At 34.6% G+C, this 14,013-nt stretch overlaps 1 non-coding gene across 1 annotated transcript; it reads right to left on the bottom strand.

Annotated features, from left to right (window-relative positions):
• Positions 1 to 13,558: 13,558 nt before the first annotated feature.
• On the bottom strand, positions 13,559 to 13,664 carry LOC120266129. The gene has a single exon (XR_005537971.1). It is a non-coding gene; the product is annotated as a small nucleolar RNA R71 (small nucleolar RNA).
• Positions 13,665 to 14,013: the final 349 nt, after the last annotated feature.

The raw sequence follows: 14,013 nt of genomic DNA, 5'->3' as shown, positions 1-14,013 counted from the left end.
TAAAATCAAATTAATTGATAAATATATAGTGATTGTTTTAATTTGTTTAATATATGTATGATGTAGGTGATATAATGCTATAAGAATTTTCAGATAAGCTTACTATGAAATTCTATATCTAGCATCTTGGTAGTACAAGACCGCCACATCACATTGGTTAACTTTTTTAAATTATTTATTTCTGAAGTATATAATATTGTCAATAATATATATATATATATATATATATATATATATATATATATAAATTGTATAATTGCATCATGCTCCAAACAAAATATCATAAAAAAATGTGGGCTTATTCCGTGAAACTAAGAACAAATTTGTTATTTTGATAAGATCAAGTGCTTTTCTTGTGTGTGTGTGTGCGTGTGATAAGATCAACTTATCTTCACCTATAAAAATGGTGAATTAGATATATTATTATGTTTTTTTCCTTACACATAAATTTCATATTAGTATAATATATTGATATATATATATATATATAGGTAATCATTAATTACCACACATTATTTTCGGCATCTAATATATAACATATTTCTATATTAATATGCTTGTTTTAATTTGTCAAGTGTCTATGCTTTACATCAAATAATGTCAGAATTTTGACCTAACTTTATTATGGAATTCAATGTTGCATTACGTTGGCAGTGTTATTATTCAAATTTGAAATCATACCCTCATCCAAAAAATTTTGCAAGCAAAGCACAATTAGTTTTTTTGATAAGATTAAGTACATCTTTTTTTGGGTGATAAGATCAACTTAAGATCTATTATTAAATTTTTTGGGTGGAGATAATTTTGTTATTAGTATAGCATATATATATTATCATTAATAAGCACTAATAGTTTAGAGATAATTCTATTATTACTATATTATTTAAATTTATATTTTACATGTGTACCAATTTATTTTAAGCTACGAATATTTAAAAAATAATGTACATATTTATAATTCTTTTAAAAAAACGCATAAAGACTGTTTATATATATAATCCCTTGCTGTCTCCATATATACATAATCAACTATTTGGCATATGTCGTAAAATAGCCAAAAATCATTGGAATAGCTCCATACCAACTTTTGTAACAAATGTCGATTATATGTTGCAATTGCCATAATCGGTATGCTTTGTTGTAACATTTTTCAAAAAACTTTGGTACCTATATATTGTGAAACTTATTGTGATATTTTTCCAACATTTGTAAACAACCTCAATATGAATTTTTTTCCAACATTTGTAAATGGCTTGAGCATCATTTTTTTCTATTTTGCGCAACATTTGCAGATGTTGCCACAAGCTTGTATTACATCAATTTTGAAATATTGCAACATTTATAATTAATGTTTTAGAGATTATATAGTAACATTCGTTAAAGTTATCTTAAATTACTTATGTTAACCTTTTATAAACATTGGTTTAACAAAATAGCGATTATAAATCCTAATTTAAGTCAATATTTCTAAATATTGGTAAAAGTTATTCATCATATATAATTTTAAAATTAAATGTCATTTATAAATGTCGTCATAAGAATTATTTAGTACATTTGTTAAGTGTCTCTTAATAGTCTTGTATCGACATTTCATAATTATTGTTTTAACCATATAGTATTTGTGGATAACAATGAAATGCAACATTCGCAAGTGTTTGAAAATATTGTATAATTTTTCATAATACTATTTTAAATATTATATATAATTTAATAATTTGTGGGATAAAATTTAAATTCTAGAAAATTAATTTACATAATTAAACAAAATAGTAATAAAAATTATTCATAAAAATAATGTCAAACATGATTTACAAATCTTTAACAAATAGCTTTCAAACATTATAATAAAGTTAAGGCTTCAATCCTTGGAATTACCTTTAAATTTATCATGGTGGTCTTTTATCTGCAAAATAAAAATATACAAATACATCTAAATCAATTAATAAAAAAAGTGATAAATAAATCATAAAATTGATAATTTTAATAATTTCAAAATATAATTAAATGATATTATAAAAATCATACCATCTATTGGATTATTATGTCTATAATGAAAATGAGGAGTAGTAGTTAATTAAGAACCAAGACTACTTCTATCATCTCCATCCTATAATGATTTGTATATTTAATAAAATCAAGGTAATCTAACAATAAAAATTAAATTAAATTAAATATAAACATATATGGTATATCATAATCAATAATACTAATTAGAAATATATATAAAAATAACTATACGGAGAATAATATATAAATTGTTTGACTTCTAGTTTTATTTAGGACTTTGTTCATTTTATATTTAATGGTAAAATTATATATAAATTTGGTTGCCTCGGCTATTGGTTATGTACCAGGTCTTCAAACTTGATTAGAGGTACACTTAATGGTAAAATTATATATAAATTTTGTTGCCTCGGCTATTGGTTATGTACCAGGTCTTCAAACTTGATTAGAGGTACACTTAATGGTAAAATTATATATAAATTTTGTTGCCTCGGATATTGGTTATGTACTAGGTCTTCAAACTTGATTAGAGGTACACGTTGATTTCTATGCATGCTAGAGATGGCCTCCACAACCTTAAGGGTCATATTTTACTTTTTCTGTTTTTTCAGTAGTGTGAGGAGTTCTTCTTAGTATTGTCAAGGAATTGATAATTTAATCATATTTGTCTTCTTTTTCAAATTATCTACCTTTCATGAGAATTTATCTTACTATTGGATGTCTATTGATAATTGCCTTTAATGCATCAGATGATGAAGCTTTCCTTAATTTGAATTCATTAGTAAGAAAGTTAACTTTATGCTTTATGATTATAATTTGTCGTTATGCCTTTGTTGTTGTTGTTGTTTAGGATCACATTTAATCCTTAATTTCAATTTTGTCTCACATTAAAATATTTTTTTATCATTTAAAAAAAGTGAGAGATATTATAATTTGTAAAAAAATTGATAATGCTTAAAATATTGAAATTATGCTTGGAATTAAACTTTTTATAATTTTTGTTTTAATTTTAGTTAATTTCTAATGTAGGACAATGGTAATCTATAAATCATTGATGGATATAATTGATAGGAAAATACCCCAATATGAAAGGGTGTTACTGAGTTCCTTGATTTTGTATTTGGGAAAAGTGATGAAAGCAAAATAGCTCATTGTCCATGTATGAAGTGTAACAATAATAAATGTAGGCCACAACAGTTGCTGTGTGAACATTTGATGTTAAATGCGATAAATAGAAACTTCAAGGAGTGGTACCATCATGGAGAGCAGATACAATACTTTTCTGATAGTGATAATGATCATGGAAGCGAGGAAAATGTTGATAATGATAATGGGATGCGTGATATATTGCATGATCCTAGACGTGGGAATGTAGATTATGTTGATCAGTTTGATTTTCAAATAAGGGACTATTCTAATGCTCAATATGAAGAAACTGATGGTGCTATAAAAAGTTATCCTAGTAGTCCAAACGAAGAAGTTGCTAAATTCTATAGATTGTTGCGTGAATTAGAACAAGAGTTATATCCTGGCTTCCCTAAATCTTCGACACTATCTTTCATTATTGAAGAATTGAATTGGAAATGTCTCTATGGGATTAGTGCAAATACAATTGATAGTGTATTTCAAATAATGAAAACATGGCTTCCTAATGATAACAAAGTTTCCTAGCTCATATATCGAGAGTAGGAAAATTTCTCGAGATCTAGGGTTTTCATATGTGAAGACAAATGCTTGTATAAATGATTGCATCCTCTATAAAAAGAAATACGAGAATGTTGAATCTTGTCCAACATGTGGTGAATCTGGATGAAAGAACAATAGGAAAATAAGAAAAATGACTGATGAGTATAATGCCAAGAAAAAAATTCCACAAAAAGTTTTATGACATTTCCCATTAACTCCATGCTTACAACATTTGTACATGTTATTAAATATTGCTAAGGATATGAGGTGGCATAAATAAAAACCTTGTCATGATCAGCTTATAGGGCACTTGGATAATTCTCTAGCTTTGAAAAGTTTTGATGTAATGCATCTCACTTTTGCAACAGACTCACGTAATGTTGGATTTCCACTAACAAGTGATTGTTTTAACCAATTTGGGAATATGAGCACTTCTTATAGTGTATAGCCAGTAGTATTGGTTTGCTATAACCTTCCTCGATTGCTTTGCATGAAAGATCCTTATTTCATTATATTACTATTGATTCCTAGTCCTAAAGCCCCTGTAAATGATATTGACGTATACTTAGAGCCATTGATAGATGAGTTAAAATACCTTTGGGAGACAGGTGTGGAGATATATGATGCATATTCAGAGGAAAACTTTCACTTACATGCAGCTCTTTTATAGACTATAAGTGGTTTTCTAGCCTATGGTACTCTATCCAAATGAAGCACCAATGCTAAAGTAGATTGTCCTATTTGCAATCTGGATATGTCATTTCGTAGGCTTTATAATGGATGTAAAACATGATACCTTAGTCATCGCCGTTTCTTACCAACTAATCATTCATGACGCAAAAACACTAAAGAATTCAATGGCACTAAAGAGAAGTGAACTGCACCGAGGCAATTATCAGGAGGATGATATTATTGAACCATATAATTAATTTTCTCAGGTGAAGTTTGATATCTTTTCAACAATTATTCATTGACACACGCCAACCATGCTAATGGTTTGGTGCGTGTAACACCGCAAGTATACGGGTTGTCAAGTAATACCTCATGGGTGAGTACGGTATTCGTCAGGGAACACTGAGAGGCTCCTATTACTTCTTTTTCACTTAATCAATAACCTATTGTCTATGGCATTTCTTAGATCTACTTCTACAAACTAATTATTAAAATACAATTGAGGATCATGAAGTGCAATTGGAAGGAGTAGGTAGTCATATAAGGAGTCCCTCAACAATTTCTTGTGATGTGAAATCAATTATGACAATGTTATCTAGTGATGGACTGGGGGAATTTAGAGGCTTATTAGTCCCAATCTCTTGGAAACTAGATCCGAAGCACTAGGAACTTAAGATGGAATTTCTTTCACCCCAACCTCCTATGTTCGCCTTAAGATCAAGAAATCCTCTAAAAGGATAATCAAGCGCTAATCTATAAATCTATAAATACCTAATCTTTTAGTGCATGCATAGATCTGGCAAGGTATGGGTGTTCTAATGAATGGAAATCTCTTCCTCACAGCATCAACACGTTAATCAACAAGCAACCATGCAATGAATCACAATCAATTAGATTAAAAAAATATTTCCAATAAAAGTTCATAAGAAAAAGCCTAGTTACATCAACATACAATTCCCCTCGAATTGGGGTCCTATGGATAAACAATAAAGATTAAAGAGTACAAAATTCACAAGAAAATGTAAATAATCCAAAAACTAACTCCCTTCAATAGATCTCCAATGGAAGAGGTTGAGAAGATCCTATGATCATCAAGATCATGATGCCGAATCTCTTTGCTGTGCCCTCCACTATCAATAAGTGTTGACTTCCTCTTGGAAAACCGAGCTTAATCCATTGAAATCAGGTTGATCCTTGTCTCCAGTCGTAAAGCCCTCTAGAAATCCGGCTTCCTCTAACCAAATTCGGCAAAAGAATTCCTCGCGAATTGTAAAAACCTTAGGTTATTTATCGACTGAGTCCGCTCATGAGGTCACAATGGCCATTATGAAGGCCGTTGTGAATAAAGTTGATTTCTTGGGCCATAAGTCACATCCTAGCATTGTTTAGTTCTGGGTGTTGAAAAACATTTAGACCCCATGGTGAATGAAAGAATACAATTTTGTACTAGTTTGGTACTAAACATATAAAATTTCATGCTAAATGTAGTGCAAATAATATATAAAATATGCATGTTAAAACATTTATTATCCATTTATATTCTATTATTTTAATTTAGTTTTGCTTACATTAAAATTTTTCTTAACCAGGTGAAATTTTGTAGGGCTCCAAATAAAAGAAAACGTGGAGATGTTCTACCTCTTGGAAATTGGAGAAAATATTTTTTTAAATATCATATTGGAGAACCCTTATGTTACGACATATATTGAGAAAAATGTATGTGACAACATAATTTGAACCATGCTTGAAATTGAAGGGAAAACAAAAGATTCTCTCAATACTCATTTTGATTTAGAATCTTTAAGTATACGGCCTGAGCTTCATACAAATCCCACATGCAATGGCAGGTGTGCATTTTAACTTGCTTGTTATTCAATGTCTAAAGATGAAAACTAGGCATTCTGTTAGTTCTTAACTAATTCCAGATGTCTATTCTTCCAACATTTCCCGTTGTGTTAGTCTTACTGAATGCACGATTTTTAGAATGAAATGCAATGATTGCCATATATTTTTGTATCACGCACTGTCTCCGTTTAGTTATACGTGGTTTGCTAGATAAAAATGTTTGTGAAGTGCTAATTGAGTTGTGCATTTATTTAAGAGACTTATGTAGTAAAATCCTACACTTTGATGACTTGAAGAGGCTGGAGAAATCAATCCCTTTTACACTTTGCAAATTAGAGAAGATTTTTCCTCCCTCATTTTTTGACATAATAGTGCATTTAGCATCTCATATTGTGGGTGAGGCTAAAATTTCAGTCCCAGTACAGTTATGATGGATGTATCCTATAGCGAGATATTTTAGGAGGCTTAAATCATATGTCAAAAATAAGGCACATCTAGAAGGATCAATTGCTGAAGCTTATTTTGTGCAAGAATGCGTGCATTTTTGTTCAAGGTATTTGCATGATATCGAGACTATGTTGAATCATGCTCAAAGAAACAACGAGGAAAGTGGTGATGATCATTCTCCAATGGGGTTGCAAGTATTTCACAAGTTGGTAGCCCATTATTTGGAAATAAATATGAAGAGTTAACCTTAATTGAATGGGCTCAAGCTAGAATGTATGCGCTAGAAAAATGTGAGGAAATCAAAATGTTTGTGGAGTATGTACTGTAATTTTGTCTTAATTATTTGTATAATTTGTTTTATAGTTTATATATTTTTATAGTTATCTAATAATATTATATTTGGTTTTAATGTAAAGCTTGCATAAGGAAAAACTAACGAGAGTGGATCCTAGAAATGTAGAAAGAAGTTACAAAAAAGAATCTCATCAATAGTTTTAGGAATATGTAAGTACTTTAAATATGTTTTTATTTCTAATTTTCATTATTTATAATTGATACATAATTTAAATGTTTAATGGTTATTATTTATCATAGGTTACCCAATTGCACAGTGAAGGAAGTGAATTAGTTAATGATCAATTACTCAATCTAGCTTGTGGGCCGGATAGGCATGTCTATCGCTACAGAAGCTTCATTATCAATGGTTGGAGGATTAATACAAAAGACAAAGATTTGCAATTGAAATCTCAAAACAATGACATTCTTATGAAAGGGGATGAGAATATAGGTCACTTGGATTTCTTTAGCGTGTTAAAAGATATTATACAATTAAATTACCCTAGAGAAAATAGTGTCACTGTATTAAAGGCTGATAGGTGGGATGTGTATCACAAAGGTAAATTTAAGGTTGACAAGTATGGGTCTCGATCTCATGGTTCATGTCATGCACAAATTGAAAACGGATGAATCATATGTTTTGGCTTCTCAAGCTGAACAAGTTTATTATGTGAAAGATATTTAAAGAGCTTAATTAGAAAGTTGTTATGAAAACTAAACCTCGTGACTTATATGATTTTCCTGATAACAATCATGAGCCATTCCAAGAAAATGAAGACTTTCAATTTGCATTTCATGAAACTACTTTAGAGGATGATAGTGAATAATTGCATAGATCTTACTTAATTGCTACAATTGTTGAAGGAAATTCGTGAAATATTGATATATTTGGGTGTTGCTATTGAAGAAAAGGAGGAGGAAGAAGAAGAAGAAATCAATCATAATGAATGTAAATTTATTAATGATGATGATGACTGAGTAAACAAAGATGAGGCATACTGCTTTGATGATGATGGAGTAAAACAACTTCAAATTTGTTTTAAATTTTATATAAATAGAGATTTTAGTACATGTTCTTAATTGATTTTCATATTTATTCATTCTTATTTTTCTTTTTATCTTGTTTTGAAGTTATGCACAGGAAATCTATTCAAATATCAAATGTGGATGATTTTCAATATTTTTATTGTCAGTATTTTCTAAAAATATTTAAAACTCCGTATAATAATTCAAAGAAATTGATAAGTGTTTGTGTACTAAGAATACGAAGTATTCTTTTTCTTACGATGAGAATCACTTTTACTAGATTTTATCACTAATGCATGTGTTTTTGTGTTCATTTGCTCATATAGGGTTGTGGAGCCAAATAGAGAAGAAAGAAGCTAAAGTAGATTGCGAATGTATTATGTTGATGGAATCTTGAAGTGAAACACAAGAGAAGATGCAAGTTGTGCTTGAAAGACATATGAGTGTGTGCCAACCTCCATTGTGATCAATGGATTATGTAAATTGGAGGGGCACAAAGGTAGTCATAATCATGTGTTCTAATTAGTGCAGAGTTAGTAAGATTCTCGTCAAATGTGCTTTTACTTGAAGAAGCGACGCTATTAGGATTATTATTTACATGCTAGTGTACCCATGATGGTTTGTTCATTCTTGTAAGACTCTTCTAGCATGGTTTAATGATGGATGTGAGTTACACGCTTTGTGTGCTTTATTGAATCTTGTTTCACCTCTAGTATTGGCTTGTGCACTGAATCTTGTGTTGATGACCTGGGAATAACCAACATGACTACTCTATCTCTCTTGATTGCTTAACACACAACTTTGAGTACTAGGCCTTAGAATTCTATGTTCTTTCTTTCAATGAACTCTTAAGAACTTCTAAGTCTTATTGAGGTAACCCTAATTTTATGGCATGTAGAGTAGTCTGAAGACATGATCTTGGATGAATGTGAAAAAGATAAAATGATTAAAAAAAGAGAATGAATGAAAAGAGAAAAATGAGTCTATGTCAGTATTCCTCTGCTAATGAAGCATGAATGCGTCTATGTAGATTGTAATCGAGTAGTTGGGTGGCTCTTGTGCCTAACCAAAGATGTGCACCCTCCGTAAAAGAATTTTTTTGGTGCAGTCTATGTTAGTCGACTAGGAAAATGAAATGAAATGAAAATAAAAACCCTAGTGATCTTTTTGGCTACCTACTAGAGGCTTTGAGAAAAAAAAAAGGGAGTTAGTTTGAGTTCAAGACTTAGAAGGATCTTTCTTGTTCATTAGAGTAGCACTTAGCATTTTAAGACTGAGTACTCTTGCATGTGAAGTGATTAGCATCTAGAGCTATGATGATTGAAGTTAGTGGACCGGACCAGGTCAGGACAGATGAAATACAAGGTTCACACACATGGCACAGACATATAGGAGGTGAGACAAGATCTTTCCATTGTACTTAATGTTTGTAACTCATTATCTTTTTATCATTTTCCAATGCTTGTGGAGTCTTGTATTTATTTGAGCCGGAGGTATTATATTTAGACACTTATCATTATCATTGTTTTTCATGATGTGTTTGCTTGGGGACAAGTAAATGCTTAGGTGTGGGGATATTTGATAAGTGTCTTAATGTATGTATTTTAGTATATGTATTTGTTACCTCTAGCATGTATTTTCATTGGAATTGATGCCCGTTTTGTGCTTAATCATGTGTTATTTGCTTTACAGGTCACGGGAACGCCATGGAAGACACGAAGATATGATTTGGGCAAAAAAGAGAAGAAAACTAGGCCGTGGTACTGTACCATAGTCACTGTAGCACCTGGAGAGTTTCGAGTCCGGAATTGAATCACAGCATACGGCCTCAATGCTGCCCGGTATAGAGCCCGGGATGATTACTATAGCCAATGAAGAGAACAAGTTTTGCTTAAAGGCATACTGCTCAATGAGGTACTCATTGAGCCAGTATAGATACTATTCCGAGTACATTTGTGGAGTTTGCCTACCCCAAACAGTGTCAATAAGGAGCTCTATGAGGACCTCATGGAGCCAGTATACCACCTGAATGAGGTCCTCATAGAGACGAGTATACCACCCGGGATTGAACTCATAGAGAGAGGTATACCACTCGGGATGGAGGTCATTTTGGGGGCATGATGAGTGATATATAGGGGGATTTTTGGACGAAAAAGGGCAAAAAAAAAAAGGGAGACTTTAGAGGATCCTTGGCAACCAGCACTTGGGAAGAAGAGGAGAAAGGAAGAGATTATTTTGAAGAGTGTTTTGGCTTGAGGCTTGGGAAGATCAAGGGCTAGATCTCAAGGGGAAAGCTTCATCATCAAAGGAGGAGGAGTATTCGGCTTTCCTTGGGCTTGAGGAAGCGTCATTCGGCCAGCATTTTTCCTTCTTCAACATCATTCGGACTAGGGAGTGTCATTTATGCATTTACTTCTTGTTTTTGTTGAGATTGATATGCTTGTTTGTATGATGGCGCACTAGACCCCCAAGGCCACCGGATGTAGGTGAACCTTGGGGGGTTCATCATGTATTTTGGATGCTACATTTACATTTGGCGTGCATTGCTGTGATTTATGGTTTGGTTCATTGTGTTTCATGCCTAGAACTATTATGTGGAGAAATCCTTAGTTCTTGTTTGGGTTGTATACATAGATGTGACCTACTCACATGTACTAGACCGTTATGTGGAGAAATTGGATGTAGGTAGCCCCTCCGAACCATGAGGATAAACTTAGGTTAAGTGCATCCTTATCGCATGATCTCCTTGTATTAATTGCAATCGTAGGAATATGATTAAGGAGAGATCCTTGTCATTATTTGTACGGGATTAGGGTTTAGCCGCCGAGAAATTGGGGTTGAACTAATTTTGAGGTCCATCGGTCTAAATCACCCTTGCCATTTATTTTTATGCATCCTTATATCATAATGACCCCTCTTGGGAATCGTCATCCCTAGGCCTATTCTTAGCATCATTGCTCTTGTGATTTTCTTGCTTGCCTTGGAATTACTGATAAGTGCTTGTGCGATATGAATGTGAAGTGTTCATTCCTTATTTTGAGCATTACTTTTCTCAGGTTTTTACATTAATATGTGTGTTTTTATGTTACTTTTACGTAGGTAGGGCTGTGAGGCTAAGTATGAAGGAAATAGGCCAATGTGGATCATAATGCACCTATTTTGGAGGTGATCTTGCTAAGGTTCAAATGCGAAGACATAGGACAGGTGTGAGATGCTAAAGTGTGTGCCAACCTCCTCGCATTCGAGTGAGTACATCCATTTGGAGGGGCACAAAGGCAGTCACACTCGAGCATTCCGTCTTATGCATAAAAGAACAAGAACCCCACCAACATATATATCATTGAAGAAGCAAGTGATACACGACGTGAACGTGTGCCCGTTTGCGTTACCCCGATGAAAGTATGGAATTAGGAAGTTATTCAGGTCGAAGACTGTAGCAGAGCGCTAGAGAACCTATGTAGCAATCACTGTAGCAACACTATTCACAGCCGGCTGAGAAATCAGAGAAACAGAGAATCCACACGGGCGTGTGGAAATTATCCACGCCTATGTGGAAATTCCGCACGGGCGCATGTACCATCCACGCCCGTGGAGTTGCCCGAGTCTAGGCCTATTTAAAGCCGGTTCAGCCACGATTTTGGCATTCTTTTCTCCATCTTTTCCCCAACCTGCGAGAGGGCTTTGGCTAGGGTTTCGAGGGGTATTGGCCAAGGTTTTGGAGAGGTTCTACGGCTCCGACATCGTGATTCCATTAGGAAGAAGGTTGGTAGGGGAGCTTCAATCGAGTCGTATCCTATACCGGACGAAGGAATCCTTGGACGACGAGTAGAGGACTTTCCACAAGAGAATCGACACGACTATCGAGGGGGTTTCTTTATGGATTCATTGCTTTTACATTCTATTTCTTTGATTGTACTTAGCTACATGGAGAGCTAAACCCCTAGTGGGTACTCAGGGTGATTGTGAACCCTAGGATGTATTCGCTTTCTTTGAACTTTTTATTATGCTTTCAATAAATTGATGTTTATTGTGAGTTCCAACCTTGAATGCTTGATTGTATGAACATTTCCCTGAGAGTGACACTAGGGTTGAGAGTTCTTGTTGGTAACCTTGTGAGTGAGTGACACACCACGAGCGCTAGACAAAGCTAGTTGGAGAGGGTTGAGAGGGTGAGTCGAGAGGCACTGTGAGCGTCCCCTTTCCCTCCGACGTGATAGATTCTACCTCCGCTCTTTGAGTTCTTTTATGCGCATAATAGAGTGAATGGTCTAAGGGATGAACCTCCACTGGGGCCTAGTTGCGCGTGTAATGGAGTGAAGCGTTGAGGTGATCTTAGTATCTAGGGCTTAATTGTGGCTAGGACCTTCCGCCTTGACCAAAGGGTTAGGTCTAAATCTAGGGAAGATATTTATTACTTAGAATCCCTAGAGCTCATTGCAACTCTATGACAAAGTGCGAGGTGTTGAGATTGTTCGATTTCTCCTCCGGGACATGTATAGAGTTAGGCATAGTTGACCTTAGATTTGGGACTATGTGTGTAAGGATTTCCACGACTCACCATTGCATTGATTAGGAAGCATAATAGAGAGTTCTTGCACTTGAAGCGATTATCCTAGGGTGAAGCATCATCCCGAGTACCCCATCTTTATCGATTGCCTTTCCTCCTCCTTACTTTTACTCTCTTACTTTATGCTTTTAATTTCTGAGAATTGAATCAATTCCACACTTATCATTGTTGATACTCCACATAGCTAAGAATCAAATTAAGTGTCTTTACTCCCTACTCCCTATAGATTCGACCCCGCTCATCCGGGGATTATTACTCGACAAACCCGCACTTATGGATATAAGCAAGGGGACCTTGTCAAGTTTTTGGCGCCGCTGCGAACTAGGCGCTTAGAGATACTTTGCACTTTCTTTTTCTTAGCTATTTCACTACACATTCTATTTCATATCTTCTTATTCTATCATCTTTTCGATTTTCTTTTTCTTTACTTTTGGTGCAGCTCCGTGTTATGACTCGAGGGAATCCATCAATATTGATTGAAGGAGACCCCTGAGCTTGAACGCATGACTCGAGCGAGAGTGGAAAGAACTCGTGACAAGAACGACCTAATCCACGATTTGGAAGTAGAAGGATCCGACAACATGGCGTAACAAAATGAGCAACAATGAACACTATCCGATTATGCCGGACTCTTTCGTTGTTGGGGACACAATCGAGTATTGTGCGTCCCCCCAATTACAGCTCAAAATTTTTGAGCTAAAAGCTCGACATTCATCCATATGTCAGCTAGATCCCGCACAATTCAATGGTTTGGCCGATGAGGATCCAAACAGATCACATAGAGAGCTTCCTCGAGTGTGTGACATGTCAAGATAAATGGTGTGCATGGATGATGCCATCAAATTGAGAGCCTTCCCATTTTCCTTAAGGGGAAAAGCAAAGCATGGCTACACTCATTACCTAGGGCATCAATCACTCACATGGGAGGAGATGGTAGAAGCTTTTCTAGCCCGCTATTTCCCTCCCAAAATCGCAAAGCTTAGGAATGAGATCTCATTCTTTATGCGCTTGGAATTGGAGTCTCTATTTGAGACATGGGAAAGGTTCAAGGAACTCTCGCAGAGTGTCCACAACACGGATTCCCCGGAGTGGATGATTGTTCAAACCTTCTACAATGGTTTGAACCCCGAGTACAAGGCAACTCTTGGATGCTGGTGCTAGGAGGTACCTTAGGTAGCAAGACCCCCGAGCGAGGGCTCAGCCAATTGATTGAGGAAATGTGGTTAAATAGATACCAGTGGAACGCTAGGGAAAAGAAAAAGGTGGCCGGTCTCCATGAAATTGATGCGGTAACTTCATTGGCGGCCCAAGTGGAGAGTTTGAGTAAGAAGCTAGATCTTATAGTCAATAGAGTTGCGTGCGTGACCAATTGCACCGTTGTGGTGGGAGGACATGCTCTCCGATTGCCCAATCGTCATTGGTGATGTTTC

The sequence above is a fragment of the Dioscorea cayenensis genome, chromosome 7, assembly GCF_009730915.1.
Source record: "Dioscorea cayenensis subsp. rotundata cultivar TDr96_F1 chromosome 7, TDr96_F1_v2_PseudoChromosome.rev07_lg8_w22 25.fasta, whole genome shotgun sequence".
Classification (NCBI taxonomy): Eukaryota; Viridiplantae; Streptophyta; class Magnoliopsida; order Dioscoreales; family Dioscoreaceae; genus Dioscorea; species Dioscorea cayenensis.
Note: the sequence above shows the minus strand (reverse complement) of the source record. Positions and strands in the feature narration are given on the sequence as shown.